This window comes from Lissotriton vulgaris, chromosome 11, assembly GCF_964263255.1.
Source record: "Lissotriton vulgaris chromosome 11, aLisVul1.2, whole genome shotgun sequence".
Taxonomy (NCBI): Eukaryota; Metazoa; Chordata; class Amphibia; order Caudata; family Salamandridae; genus Lissotriton; species Lissotriton vulgaris.
In genome coordinates, this window is record NC_141699.1 from 165,391,479 (window position 1) to 165,406,744 (window position 15,266).

The 15,266-nt window shown below is 43.4% G+C and overlaps 1 protein-coding gene across 1 annotated transcript in view; it reads left to right on the forward strand.

Moving 5' to 3' along the window:
- Positions 1-15,266, forward strand: part of CUX2 (cut like homeobox 2) — an 853,070-nt gene that overhangs the window by 484,817 nt on the left and 352,987 nt on the right. The window lies entirely within an intron of this gene.

Genomic DNA, 15,266 nt, shown 5'->3' on the forward strand with positions numbered 1-15,266 from the left:
TTTATGTGATCTTCCTTCTGGAGCCAGGGTGAACGTGAGTTATATTATTGATAAAGGCACACTCGGTTCCTCTTTTAGCCCAGGTGTGTGCGATATCCATTGAAATGATTTTGCCTGAGATCTTGGCTGGATAACTTCGGATCCCAGGATTAGGAGTGCTTTGCTGGCTCGTCCTGGGTAGAAGGCGAGACACTGGCAGCTCTGGGTGTAGTATTGTACCGTGGAGAAGTCTGCCCAGTTCATTGATTACTCAGCATTTGATTGGCACTGGCGCGCCATCATTTTCAGACGTGCAGCTCGTCTGTGCATTGATCTCAGGTATAAAACTAGGTGCACGTGCAGCCAATACTGCAATGACAATCAAAAAATACATCCTATGTGCTGGGTCCTTCCATTACTGAAATCCATTGAGTGGATTATTGATGCCTGGTCTTCAAAAGATTCCGCATCTTCCTTTGCTGTTGCCCAGCTCTTATTTCAGGGCTTTGGTGGGAAGCGATACAGCTTCATTGGGGCATTCCTGCAAACCGTGCTGCGAGGAACAATCGCAATAGAAAAAATATATCAGTCACGCATCTCTTGGTACTGTGAACGGTTTGCAAAGTCACAGGGTTTGTAACCACAAACGTGCTTTTTACAGTGCATTATACTCCTTTCGCCATTTCGAAAAGCCTTTCTGATTTGTAAAAGGGGTTTTGTAACTCCTTCTGAACCACAGTAATGAAGGGTGGTGAAATGGGCGTTCCTTTTTACATGCAATTTGCAATGAGGTGTATCAGTAATTTGTCACTACATTTGCATTCGCAAACCCTTGAAAAGTTACTGGCACCTCAAAGGAAGTGGTAGCTTCCCTTGAGGAAGCAGATGTCCTTTTTGGATCGCTTTCTTTTTTGGAATGTTGTTGGGTGAACTTTTGGGGGAGGGGGTAGAATCAGCTACTGTCTGTGCCCCCCAAAGCAGATTTTTTTTTTTAAATCAGCACTTGGTCCTTTAAGGAAAACAGGCGGCGTTTGCTTTTTTTAAAAAAATCCCAATTTGGAATGGTTGTATGCTGTCCCTTCCAATCAACCATCCTTATGTTTATAACCAGTCACAGTGGATTGTAAATAGCGACCTGCCTAACTATGATTCATCAGGCGGATCTTTCTGCAATCCCCAGCGAATCGAAATTTAGCAATGGAACCGATTGGTACCTAAATTGTATTGCAGCACTACATGGAAGACGCAAAATGTTGGAGCACAGTTTGAGCCAATTAATTTCAACTTGTCTGTTAGTACATCTGGCTCTAGATACTGCATGGTCAGCTTTCAAAGCTAACATTGATGCCAGAATTATGTTTGACTGCAAAGTGCATTGCATATGATTCCATCTTCAAAATCGCACAGATCTTTTTTTTTTTTTAAATAGGACGTCTTTTGATGCCTGCTTCTCATACATTATGTGTGCATGGCATTATAATAACCTGACAATTCCTTTTCTTGATTTTGAGGGCCTAATGTGCCTCTGTTTATTAGCTACAGTCCAACAATATTTCTTTATCATGGTGTGACTGATACTTCTCAATATTTTCATCACCCAGTTATGTCATCATACCTTACCAGAGGCATGTTTTTAAAATAAACTATAGATCATTGCTATATTTAGCGCTGCCACTAACAGAATGGTGGCTTCGAAGCCCTTAACCAAACATAGGAGCGGGTGAGTCAGAAAGAACATCACGTGAGATGGGGCGATAGTCCATTGAGCTCTACTCAAATGTAAGGCCTGCGCAGGTTTGAACCCCTGGCAGAAGATGTGTGAGGCCTTTGCTGTACCCGTGGAAGTTAGTTTGGAGGTGGAGAACTAAAAGAAAGGAGTTCTTTGAGAGGAGTCTTAAATGACAGGACATCTACCGGAAATGCGGTTATTGCACCAGCTGCAGTGATGGAGTATTCTACCACCAGCATCCCTCATCTGGACGTTCAGTCTTTCTTAACATTTACTTGCTGATTTTTCAGATCGTTTTCTCTCTTGTTTCTCTCCTTTCCCTCCTCAGTGCCAAGATCCCATCTCGTCATATCTCTCTGCAATCCAGTTATAGACGTCTCATCAAGCAGTGTTCTTGACTAAGATATTTTTTTTTAGGTCTCGCACATGCGAACGCATCGCGAAGCGATCGTCGCTCCGAGGCCTATTGTGATCAGTTCTGCTTACAAGGAGCCAAAGGAGACAAGAGATGGGCACGCGCGGAAACGGATCAGGTCGCGCGTGCGTTCTCCATCTCTTGTCTCCCTTGGCTCCTTCTAAGCAGACACACACGCACGCACACACACACACACATAGATAACCCCCCCCGCCGCCTCCGCCGCCGCACACACACACACACACACGCACACACACATACATAGAGAACCCGCCGCCGTTGCCGCGCGCGCACACACACACATCCCCTCCCTCTCCCCCCTCACTCACCGGGCTCTTTTCGCATGTCCCTCTCCCTCCGCAGCGGCTCACTCTCGGCGGCAGCAGGCTCCAATTCAGAGTCGGAGCTCAGCGTGTCTTGTCCGCGATCCACAGCTTGCGCCGGGACAGCCGATGTGCACGCTCACGGCGACGGCGTCTCGTGCGCTCCCACCGCGGTTTCGGTTTCGCGCCCGGCGATCCTCAGCTTGTCTTCTTTGTTTGCTTTGGCGTCAGCTGCAGACTGGATTTGAATATATTTATGAGTCGAGCTAGCACATTGCACATTCTTGTAATATTTGTTGCATACAGTCCTTAGGCGTATACTGTAGAAAACTCTTCCCTGCCAACCTATGCAATTATTGGGTGGGTGCAAAAGCACTGCTTTTGGGTACTATGTGAAGTGACTTGAAGCGCCTGATAAAATACCGTCTTTTTTGTTTACTTCAAATATGAAGTACTTCGCAGCATTCTTCCAATACTGAGTCAAATGCTGGTAATATAAAAGGGTTCCTCTTGCATTTATTTGTGTCTGCCTGAGGAGAGGAGAGAACCTGCCCCGCGCGGGCCTGTGGTTCTTTCGGCCGCGAGGACACACTGAAAGAACTCGGCCGCCTCTGAAAGGGCACGCGCCTGCCGTGCCAGGTGAGCTCGCAAGCGCTTGCAGATGACCCTTGTCAACAGAGCGTCCTTGGCAAGAAGCCACTCGGCGGTCTAGTCTCCCATCCTGCATTCCTGCTGCCAGCCACCGTCCAGGGCAGAAGAGAGCCTCCGGCCTCTATTCCACCCCCCACCGCCTCTCGCTGCCCAGCATCCCAGGTCACGGCTATGACGAGCAGACGAGGGCAGCGTAGCAGCGGTCTGTTTCAGTCCCAGGCTTTCCTGGGCCGTCTTCCCCTGATATGAGAGAGAGATCGCTAGAAGGACATTCCTAGACACACATAGTACCTTGTCGCAGCTTCATTTCATGCAATATCATATATACACTAACTCGCAGAGGCACTCTCCTTTACAAGTTCTAGCTTGATAATTAATGCGCGAGAGGTAATCGAAGCAGCTGGGCAAACTGAATATGTAGAAAAGCAACATTCTCCCCCCTCCCGCCCCTCAGGGTTCCGTATGGTTGCAGTATCCGCATTTATATAAAGACCAGAAAAACATATGAACAGTAAGCATTCTTTTTGCTGAAGCCTCACTCACACCGTCGAGGGTCTAAGCGAGTGATTAACACGCATTAACCCCTTGCCGGCTTCTCACAAATACTAACGCTCTGTGTGTGTTGTGAAGCTCTCCTCTTTTAGGTCTGGTTTGACAATACTTCTGTGTATGATGATCGCCAGATAAAAAAGCTTTGAGAATCAGTACAGAAAGAGGGTCAGCTTATGTGCAAGGCAGAATGCTCAGGGTCAGGAGTACTAGAAACACATTTGAGAAAGGCAATGTGCCAAATTTGTTCACTGCTGTTGTAACGAAGGGTCTGGATTTCGTTTACCCCTCTGATAAACCCTCGTTTAATCTAGACAAGGGACTTTAAGACAATATTAGTTTGTTTGAACTGTCTGTAAAACCTTGGACTTCGTATGAAATTTCAAAGCATATTATTCAATACAGCACTGGCAAACACAAATAAAAAAATGTTTTGGTCGGGGATCCTTGTCTTAAGAGTAGTAAACATCTTCTATTTATGAGAGTTTTTGTACATTCCTTAATTATCACTTAGTATTCCCCACCTATTGAGCATAGGTATTGTATTTCTCCAGCACCACATCACTCAGGGACACCACCACATCACTCAGGGACACCGCCATATCCCTCGGGGGCACCGCCACATCACTCAGGGGCACCGCCACATCACTCAGGGGCAACGTCACATCACTCTGGGGGCACCACCACACCACTCTGGGGGCACCACCACATCACTCAGGATTACCACCACATCACTCTGGGGACACCACCACATCACTCGGGGACACCACCACATCACTCAGGGACACCACCACATCACTCTGGGGACACCACCACATCACTCTGGAACACCACCACATCACTCGGGGACACCACCACTTCACTCGGGGACACCACCACATCACTAGGGGACACCACTCGTCACTCGGGGACACCACCACATCAGTCAGGGACACCACCACATCACTCGGGGTCACCACCACATCACTCAGGGGCACCACTCGTCACTCGGGGACACCACCACATCACTCGGGGGCACCACTCGGGGACACCACCACATTACTCGGGACACCACCACATCACTCGGGGACACGGCCCACTTCACCCCTTCCACCGACTCAATTACAATAACTTTTATTTAAGTATTAACTATTAAAAAAATGAAAAGCCATTGTTATTTGTAATATCAATACATCTAAGTCACGTAAATACAACTCACATTCCATTACAAATGCTATAGGTGTCACATTTGCAAAAGTTATAACTATTGGCATTGTCATACACAATGCCAATAACTCAAACTTTAATGCTGCAAGACCTATTGCATTGTAAATGCTTGTTTTATTGGTTATCACCGCTGCTATCTGCACATTGTAAAGCATACCCTCCTTTTCTTGACACCACCTTAGCGTGTATTTCTTCTCGAATATGTTATCATTGTTATTGTTGCTCCGCTCTCTGTAAGTTTGTAAAGCGCTCTGATAGCCACAAGGATCACGTTTGCGTAATAGAAAACATTCAAATAAATAAATAAATCCCTTTCTACACTTCATTTCCAATAAAGCTGCAAAGCTTCTCTTTCTTGCTTCCTCTCCTCGTGCTTGCTTTCTTATTCTCATATGCTGTTCCCCGCTCCGGTGCCCTCTTAGTCCATTTGGGACAGTTCCTCATTATCTGTCTTTGAGAGTAACCAGTTTTCCTTAGTTGCTCAAACTTTTTTTTTAACCAATATTTAGTATCTCTAAAACGTGTCACTTTCTCACCGTTCACACAACTGAAAATTCTCATCAGTTCTATATTATTTTGCCATGAAGGCGTTTTCCTGCCTGACAATGTTCTTGATTGTGATGGCACCGAGAAGTTGCCTAAGAATGTGTCGTGTGAGCTATATTCTGGAAGGTGTGACATGATTGCTGGCTCTGATGGGTTGCACTTTTTCCTGCTCCATTGTAGAGACCCATCCGGCATGAAACTTCATAATATGAACAAGGTCCACAGATGAAGAAGACCCCCGTAATATACTGACACTTCAGCTTGCCTCTTGCCTCACCCATGTATACAGGCTTATACCGTCATCTCTTATTTCCAGAGTCCATCAGATTAGCCAGCATGAAGCGACAGGGATGGAAGCACAGGGGGTGCTCCTTTCTCCACATAATCTCTTACTTTTAGTTACAAACTATGGACCTGATTCACAAAGATACACTTACACTATTCTGTAACTCTACTTTTTTTTTGTTATTCGCAGACAAACAATGTAATAGTAACTTTACGACTGCGGAGACTCCGCAGTCAGGGCGAAGAACTCCACACATAAAAAGATAGTTCTGTCCCATCTTTTTATATGTCTTTGCAGTCGTAAAGCTATTATTAAAAGTGTTTGTTTTTTTACATTTGTGCATCGGGCCGTAGGTGTACATTTACGAGCAGTTGTAGTATTGAAACTCCCGCGTATTCCTAGTATATGTTTGTTTAATGAGGAACTTCACCCCTTTTGTATTTGTGCCCAAATTACTACCTCTTTTTCAAAATGTTGGTGTCGTAAGTCGAACCAGTGTCGCAATAACAGCCCCCTCCCTGACTTTTGCATTTAGTAGGGCTTGGCAGAAAAAGAACATACTCCTCTTTTTACCCATGAGGTTATGAAATACACTGTGCGATGACCACTACCTAAAAAACATCATGTGTGTTCATAACACCAGCCAATTCATCCAACCCTTGGGGATGCCTGTGAGTCAAAGATTTTAGCAACCCAACTCACACTCTTAGGGTCTGTATAAAATATCCACTAAAAAGTGAGTTGTCCGTATGATGCAATTTAAAAAGAACCCATTTTTTTGTGAGCTACATTGCACTTGAATGTGTGTTGGGCACGTTTGTGATCTTCTCTAATGGCTGTATATCGGTTAGAGTGCCCCCTCCTACTCTTGGAGTATATTTAATTGGCAGTATATCTATACATTGCTGTAGTGTAATAAGGAGGATCAAAGACTCTGTTATACCTTTACTGAATCTGATCTACTGGTTCCATTGACTGATGGTACTGTATATTGAGCTTGCTAATGGCACTTGTGAATCAGCCCAGCATATAGAATTTATTTCATTTTGGGGTTTTATGTAGCCACAGCCTTAAAACCATTTGTCGAGAAAGGGAATGCTTGCACAGGTTAGCAACAGTGTTAAAGAGTGTGAACAGAATCAAGGAGGCATTTTTCCAACAGCTTTCAGTATATTTAGGCTTTCCTGTTTTCGGTTTCTATTTTTGGTGAATTCTGGTGGGGTTTTTTCAGTGTTTTAAAGTGATTTCAATACCTTAAAAAACCAGTAGTAATCAGTGGTTACACATTTTCGTGTCATTAAAAACAATAGAAACGGTGTTTTGCCAGTGTTTATGGAACTTTTCGCTTTTATTATTGCTTGCTTTCTGCACTGATAGTCAATGGTATATAGACAGTGTACGTACAGTGTATTTGAGGTCCTAATACATTTTTGTCAATCAAACTTATTGTAGTACACCATACAATATTTCTTCAGTGAGTCTTTGGTCATGTGCGCTAATTTTTTCCTTCCAGTGTAAACTTTTTTTCTGTGAAAAGGCCCTCTCAACATTGGCACTTGAGATGGGCAATTCCAAAACAGCCAGTACACAATTTGCTATCTCTGGCCACTGACATAGCTTTCCATGCCAATAATAGTGCACTTGAAGATTGTGATTCTCTGGGCAGGTTCGGGAACATTTGTATTGAACTTGGAGCTTATGCCCCCAGAGTTATTGAAGCAGTCAAAAATGATGCAATGCTCTTTAAACTACGGAGAAAATTCCTCTTTACTGAAGGGACCTAGAACTTGTACAGAGTACCACAGTGAGGTTTCATTGACTTGAAATGCCATGGTTGGTGAAGGGATACTTCTATGCATTATTGCAAGCCATTTCTCATACATTGTAAAATGAAAGTTCCTTAATTGCTTGTCAACATTGCTTTGCTTACCAAGTGGCAAGCACTCTAACATGGAACATGTTGCAGTGCCAAAGTCACTAATGGTGTCGCCCAACCTACTCTCAAGGAGATGGTGCACATCTACACCAATTATGCTGAACATTTGGCAGACTTTCAGACTCTAGTTGTTTTACTGTGTCCACTACAGCAGTTATGTTTTCTTGTAAAAATCTAGGAATGCAGTAGAGTGTACTTTTTTTCACATCACTTTGCGACCAAAGATCATCACATTTCTTGCCTTTGGCATCATCAATTCTGTATACGGTTGCCACAAGAATAATATACCATTCACAGCCCCTTGGAGCGAGAACCATCAGCTAAGTGACACAGTTGGGATGACTCTTTGATGCCATATAAAGCACAAAATTAGAAATATTTGCACTTTAGTTCCCGCGCATAACAAAACAGTGCACCAGAATGGACTAAAAAGTCAATAGCTTTCTTCATTAACTCTGATGATATTTTTAAGATGCTTTCAGCGTGTCATCTAACAAGTGGCAAGGATCTCTTACAGCGAAGCACTTCAGCTCAGGGGGAAACATCACTTACAACGCATTTATTACAACGCACTACCATTACAACGCAACCATTACAACGCAAACCATTACAACGCATTGCGCTGGGGGGCGCTCTAGGATAGGGAATATATTTAATTTACTATCCAACACCTTCCCTACTATCCACGGGGACTGGAGTTGGAATAGTAAATTAAATAAATCACTATCCAGCGCTTAAAAGCACTATGCGTTGTAGTGGTATGCGATGTAAAAACCGCGTTGTAACAGCAGGCGTTGTAATAGCCTGCGTTGTAACGACACCAATCCCAGCTCAGGTATTGATTTTGACAGGTCGTTACACAACTTTTTCATATATGTAGCTGAATCCCTGCAAATACAACCAATATCACTCCAATCTTTGTTGAACTTGGAAATAACCTTTTTGCAGCAGCATTCCAAGTGACATTGCGTTCCATGTTTTCTAAAAGTCTGGTGTCATGTCTTCACCACTATCCCAGATGCTTGGTGATAAGCACTCTTTTAACATATACTTGTCACTATACCTTGCATTGAATGTTTAAAGTCTGAGGTGTTGGCGATTCACCTACTATCAATACTGACTCACTAGAAACTGGGGGCTGATGTATCAAGGGTTTTTACCCATTCCCTGTAGGTAAATGTGATGGCACATATTGGGAAAGATTCTTATGAAACCAGCCGGTTTACCTATCAGTGAAAGAATCAAACGCAACCAAAATGGTAAATATGATTTTGATATTTCCTGATTCTCTACAGTTTTAAAATCATTCACTAATACTTAAAACAAGCTTCTAAACCCTGCATCTTTAGACCAAAGACCACAAAACTGAACAAAGCAAAAGGAAGAAGAAATAATATTTTAGTGACATCCCTAAACAGCAAAACTCAAGCAGAATAGTGTTAGCCCAGTCTTTTTTGCTACTAGCTTGGATAACAAAGTTACATTGTATTGACCCCTTCAGGAAGAAAATAAAGGACTCTTTCACTCTCCTTTTCCTTTCTTTGAATGGCATTTAGTTTGTGGTTCTGCAGGTGTTTTTTCAGTGTTTATAAGTTTACACTGGTGAGGGCTATTTTCCTTTTGGTGGGTTTTATCAGTTATTATAGGTTTAAACCTAAAACCAGACACCCTAAGTATATTATACAGTAAATCTGCATTTGTGATCAACACAGATCTTTCTAAAGACTTTGTAGCACATGAATCTTAGGGGTGAAATAGTTTTTATATAGCACAGAAATCACCAGAGCTTTTAGGCAATAAAAAGACCAAAGAGAACGCCAGAGTAAATCTCTGCATGAAGGACTTGTCTGAGAAATAGTGTTTGGTAGAGAATAATGACAGTGAATGGAGAGAGCCAATAAGAAGAGACCTTGTGAGCTTCATTCACTCATGCAGGAAATCAGACAACAAAAAGTGGATTTAGGGAACTGGTGCTCTTTAGTTAATTATTATTTTCCTAAAGACCCAGTATAGGAACGGTTTCCCTGTAATGCTGCACAGAGGCATGGAAAGGGGTTCCCTGTAATACGGCATAGGGTTGTAGAAACTGGTTCCATGTAATACTGCATGGAGGCTTCGATAAGGGTTCCATGTAATGTTGTTAGGAGGCCTTTCTCCTGACATACTATTGTTTTATTACAAAGCAGCTACAGCTGAAAAAGGTTTATTCATGTAAAAGTTATCTACCCACGACCAGGACCTTCTCAGTACCTTTTCTGCTAAGCGCCATTTTAATAACCTGTTATCAAAAGTATTTTAAAAAGCATTCCCAACCAGTGACATTGAATTGGTGATGACATAGGGCTGCATTACCAGTGCCCCATTGCCAGCTCTGCACAGGATCTGCAGATTTACAGTGGTTCTCATAATCTAGTTGGGGCCGGTAAGGCCTGTTACTGGCCCCCTGAGAGTTACTGAGGAATGGTGCACTTTCTCAGCTCATTTTTTCATGTAGCTTCAGTCGTTCTTAACCTGGAAACATATACTCTGTTATTTAGGGCTTAGGACGTGTAACTCCTTTGTCTTAAAGATAATTGCTGATTTCCATTGTAAACCCGGAGGCTGGTCTAAAGCTAAGGAAAGGTGTGATAATCTTGACATACTAGAACTTTGAAATTGTATCTATATTCAGTACAAAGACAGGAAATGATTTTATGATGTTTGTTTCAACCTGTAGAGGGAATTTAGTTGGTAGACAAGCTTCCAATTGCTCCATTACATTCTAAGTGAATTAAAGAAGAGTGAAACCTCGCCATACTAATTACAAAGTATCACCAGTAACATTTTTAGGAGCCCCTCAACCACCAGTTCTAGCCAGTGTGATATATAATCTTGACTGATGTACCCTAGTGGATAGTTTCAACGTCAAGTTCCCTACCTAGATATGGGATAGTCCAGGTAGGTAACTCCTCCACCAGAAGGAATAGTTTTTGGATGTATAATTAGGTGGGATCTGTAAAGAGATGGTTAAAATTGCCTCTTATGCTGAGATGAACATCTTTGATGTATATTGGAATAGGGGTTAGGTTAAAAACTAGGCGACGTGTTGAGGATGCACTACTAATCCTTCACATCTCACATCGATGGTCTATATGTTTCAGCCATCAATGCATCAATTCCAGCTGAGCCTGGGTTGGAATGTGTGCAACACTATAATTATCTGGGAGCTTGGCTAAGCAAAACTGGACCTGAACAAAATAAAAAGCAAGGCAAGAAGGGTCAGGTACACTGTGCAAATTAAATGCCACCCTCGACAGCCCAATGACCTCTGCTATACGGAGAGTGGTGTCTGACAAACTGTTCCTTTTGCTTAATTATGCGCAACAAGCATTTCCAGGCATGCTGGCAACTGCCCTAGATGGGAAACGTCCTTCACAAAGCGGGCTTAGCCACGCATGCTTTTTCATTGCAAGCCAAACCACGCTTAACTTAACCACACAAATGCCTTAATGGCGCATATGCCTGGTTAAAGCAATAGGTGGTCTAGATGCGTAGCGGATGGGCAGGCACAGGATGACAAGAAGAGGAAGGATTGGAAAAGGACACAGTGATGTGAGTGGGGCCTGGGCCCGGGTTTTGGGCCTGCAGGGGGTAGTTTTTTAGGGTGCGGTAATTTTTAGGACTTAGGGTGGTAGGGTTGTTTATAGGGCAGGGAGCACTTTTTAAGCTCAGGGCAGTGGGGGCTTGATCGGGGTACTTTACAGGTATAGGGGACATTTTTAGGGCTCGGTGGGAGGGGGGCTGGGGTCACTTTTAGGGAATGTATGACGTTACAACGCATACTTTTAGCACACATGCCTTTACAACGCGGTATTTACAACGAAAACCTTTACAACGCATAGTGCTTTGGGGTGCTGGATAGTGAATAGTTTAATTTACTATTCCAACTCCAGTCCCCGTGGACACCAGGGAAGGTGTTGGATAGTAAATTAAAGGTATTCCCTATCCTAGAGCGCCCCCCAGCGCAATGCGTTGTAATGGTTGTCGTTGTAAATACCGCGTTGTAAAGGCACTGCGTTGTAAAAGTTGCGTCAAAAAGGATGTTTCCCCTTTTAGGGCATGGGGTCAGTTGCAGGGCTCGGAGGGGCTGGGGGAAGGGACAGTTCTCAGGGCAGGGGTATGATCTGTAGCATGTCCCTTTACCAATCATGTCTTTAAAACAATATTGCGTGGTAAAGCCAAGCGCGGTAAACACATGCGTTGTAAAGATGTGGTCGGGGTTAAGACCGAATGGTTCAGGCATGCGTTGTCCCATCATACAGCCACTAAATAAGATCCAGTGCACAGCCTACAAGTCATTATTCCAACTCCCAAAGCACACAAGATACACCTTGATGAAGAACTCTAGTGTAATTGATATTCTACATTTATATCAATTCTACACCTTTTATGCTACTTCTCTGCTCTAAAATAATTCTATCACAGCAGAAATAAAAACCTTTTTCGAATTTCAGAGATGGTTCGCACCTACATATCTGTTTGAACAATGTGACTTGTATAATAGCAAGGAATGCTACTGTTGACGTGGGAGGACAGCTGCACTGATCAATTCAGTAAGTGAAGGCTAAGGGCCTGATTACGAGTTTGGCGGTCCATGGACTGCCAGACTCGAAGGGCGCGGCAGTGACGGTCTTCCAACCACCCTATTACAACTAGAGCGGTTGGGCCACCATTGCACTGCCGCAATCGCCAGGAATCAGAGATCCCTGACAGTGGTGCAGCAGTCTTAAGGCTGCAGTGTGCCTGGCGTGACCACCGCAGGCCCACCAAGCATATTATGAGTTGCCTCTCCACCACAGTTTTCATTGCAGTTCCTATTCCATGACAACTGTGGTGGAGAGGAAACAAAGAGGGCCCCACAGGGCCCCCTGTTGCCTCTGGGCCATGGGGAGCATTCAGGGGCACAGGTTGTGCCCCTCTGTGTGCATGCACCCCAGTACCTGCACAGCATGGAATGCACCAGTCCAAGCCGCACAGGTACTGCCTTTGACGTTCCCATTGCGGTGCCTATTTCATAGGCGCCGCCGTGGGAACACCAAACAAAAACTCGCCAGTGACTTAAAAAGTCATAATATGGCGGGCAGTGCTTACACTGGTTCGGCCGTGGGGTGGGTCCGCTCCCGCAACGCCAAACTTGTAATCAGGCCCTAATAAGTGACTCCCTTTCTTGTAGACTCCCATTAGAATCGTTAATATGATTCTGCACGACCTGTCCTGTTGTGTCCTGGCGTGAGGGTTCCTCTCTAACCTCTCACTCTAAGTGCTTTGTTTTTTATAACATAATTTCACTGTTGTTGAACCACTCGGAATAAACAATTAGCAGAAAGTGGCCTGATGCCCTTTCATTTATTTTCCTTCTATGAAACTGTACTTTTTTAAAAACCACAATAAACTAGACACGTATTTTCAACCTTCTGGAAACTTTTCAGGAACTAAGAAATAATGAGAAACAGAAGAATCAGAGTTTAGATTAAATACTGCGAATATATTCAAGCAAACTCAATTATCACATTGCAGAGCAGAATAATATAAACTAAATGTTCGTTCTATTAATCACACACATTCATGTTTGGTTGATTTATTAGTACATGTAACTTAAGAAGGGAAATGCGTGGAAGAGAAAAGTAATAATATTCATGACACTACTCCCTGAACACCAGGCCGATTTACAAATGTAATTTTGTAGCATGTAAAAAATACAGTTCACCAACCTATGGCCGGAGACCTCCACCTTCACCTCTCCAATACCTCCATGGTGGCAGAGTACTCTGCATACTTAGATGTACTACTTTGTAATAAATGTAGAAGTGACTGGGAGAAGGTGGGAAAATGGGAATATTTATTTAAAAATAGATGGGGTTAAGGTAAATTTCAGGAGGGTTTTGGAAAGGACATGTTAATATAAAACACATACCCACAAAAAGTAAGACTATTACAATTTACAAAATACACTTTTAAAATTAGTACAGCTCCAAATGTATCAAAATGTGTGCAAATGTACTCCAGCACCAACCACTGGTACGGCAATAAATTCCAATAGAAAACAATGGAAGCAGGGAATTAAAATAACACCCCACACTAATTAGCGTTGAACTAATTAAGTCTGACCTTTAAATTACCTTTACATATATAAATGTGTGTGTATAGTATTAAATATATAATTGAAATAATCTTAATTTAAAAACTGAAATTAAACCTTTAAAATGTTTAAAAAGTTAAAAGTATTTAAATGAATTGTATACATAATTTTATCCAAGTTTATGAAAAATGAAATAAAAATGAACATGTTAATTAAGGTTGGTATTTCTTTAGTTGTTTAAAAATGAATTATTAATTAAATACATATACATTGTTTTATTTTGATTTAATGTGCTGTAAAATTTTAACCCTTTGCATGCTGATGACGGAACCGCTCCGTCATCAGCTGCGGGTGCGCTGTGCTGATGACGGAGCGAACCGTCATGGCCCAGCCGCCACGCCTGCGCGGCGCTGATTTCGCGCCTGCGCGGGCGTTCTAATGAGCGGGGCGGGTCATGACGGAACCGCTCCGTCACCAGCATAGCTCAACCGCGGCTGGTGACGAAGCGGCTCCGTCACCAGCATGCGGCCGCCCCGCCCCTTTAGCGCTGCGGCGGAATAGCCGCCGCAGCGAAGGGGTTAAGTTATTAGTTGTAGGTTAATATAAATATTTAAAATAATTTTACATTTATATTTTACATGAAAATATTTAAAATATTTGTATTAATATAATCAACTTTACTGAATGTCCCTATACTTTCCCACAGGGAGGGCTCTACCCCGGACATCTCTACCACTAGATGAAAAGTTACAAGCGATAACGTTACACTTCTAGTTCTCATTTGAGGTGGTGAACAGTGGGGGCTCCTCCGCTCAATCAGAGGAGTGTTGCCCCACTGCTTAGCAGCAGTGAAAGAAAGAAAAAATAAAATGATAATAACTTGATGTTTTTATCATTTTATTTGTTCTGGCTGCGGCATCTTGGCGGGGAGGAGTGTTGGGCACACTGTAAGTGCGCATGACTTTTTGGCCGGCCGTTTCGAGCCAGCCTAAGCGTTGTACGCACTTAAAATGTTCTCCACCCAGGCAGCATTACACCCACGTTGCATTACAGCCTGGGTGAAGAACATGCCCAGGCCGCCATTCCCTGGCTGAGTGCCGAACCACGGCGCTCAGACCAATCATAACGCTGCATTGCAGCTTTGTGATTGGCTCTGGGGAGCCTGGGTGCTTCCTGTTCGTCCTGGGTGCAGAGGAGAGACGATGTGGGATTGACGTGGCGATAAGGTAAGTTGTTTTTTTGGGGGGGGTTCTTTTCTTACACCCCCTTTACACCTCCCTCCACTCCGCAACCACCAATCCGAGCCTGCCCCCACTGGTGTTGAAGACATGCACGTCTATACCTAGTGGTAACTTGCTACTTGGAAATGAAAGATAGCAAAAAAGTGGAGAGCTGCACTCAGGTGTATAAGTAGATCGACATGTGAGTACATATAAACAAGTATAACTAGCTTTGTGAATCCGGCATATTTTTGGGAGGATGGCTCAGTGAGCTGAGCTTTCACTATTGACAAAAGCGATATTCCGGC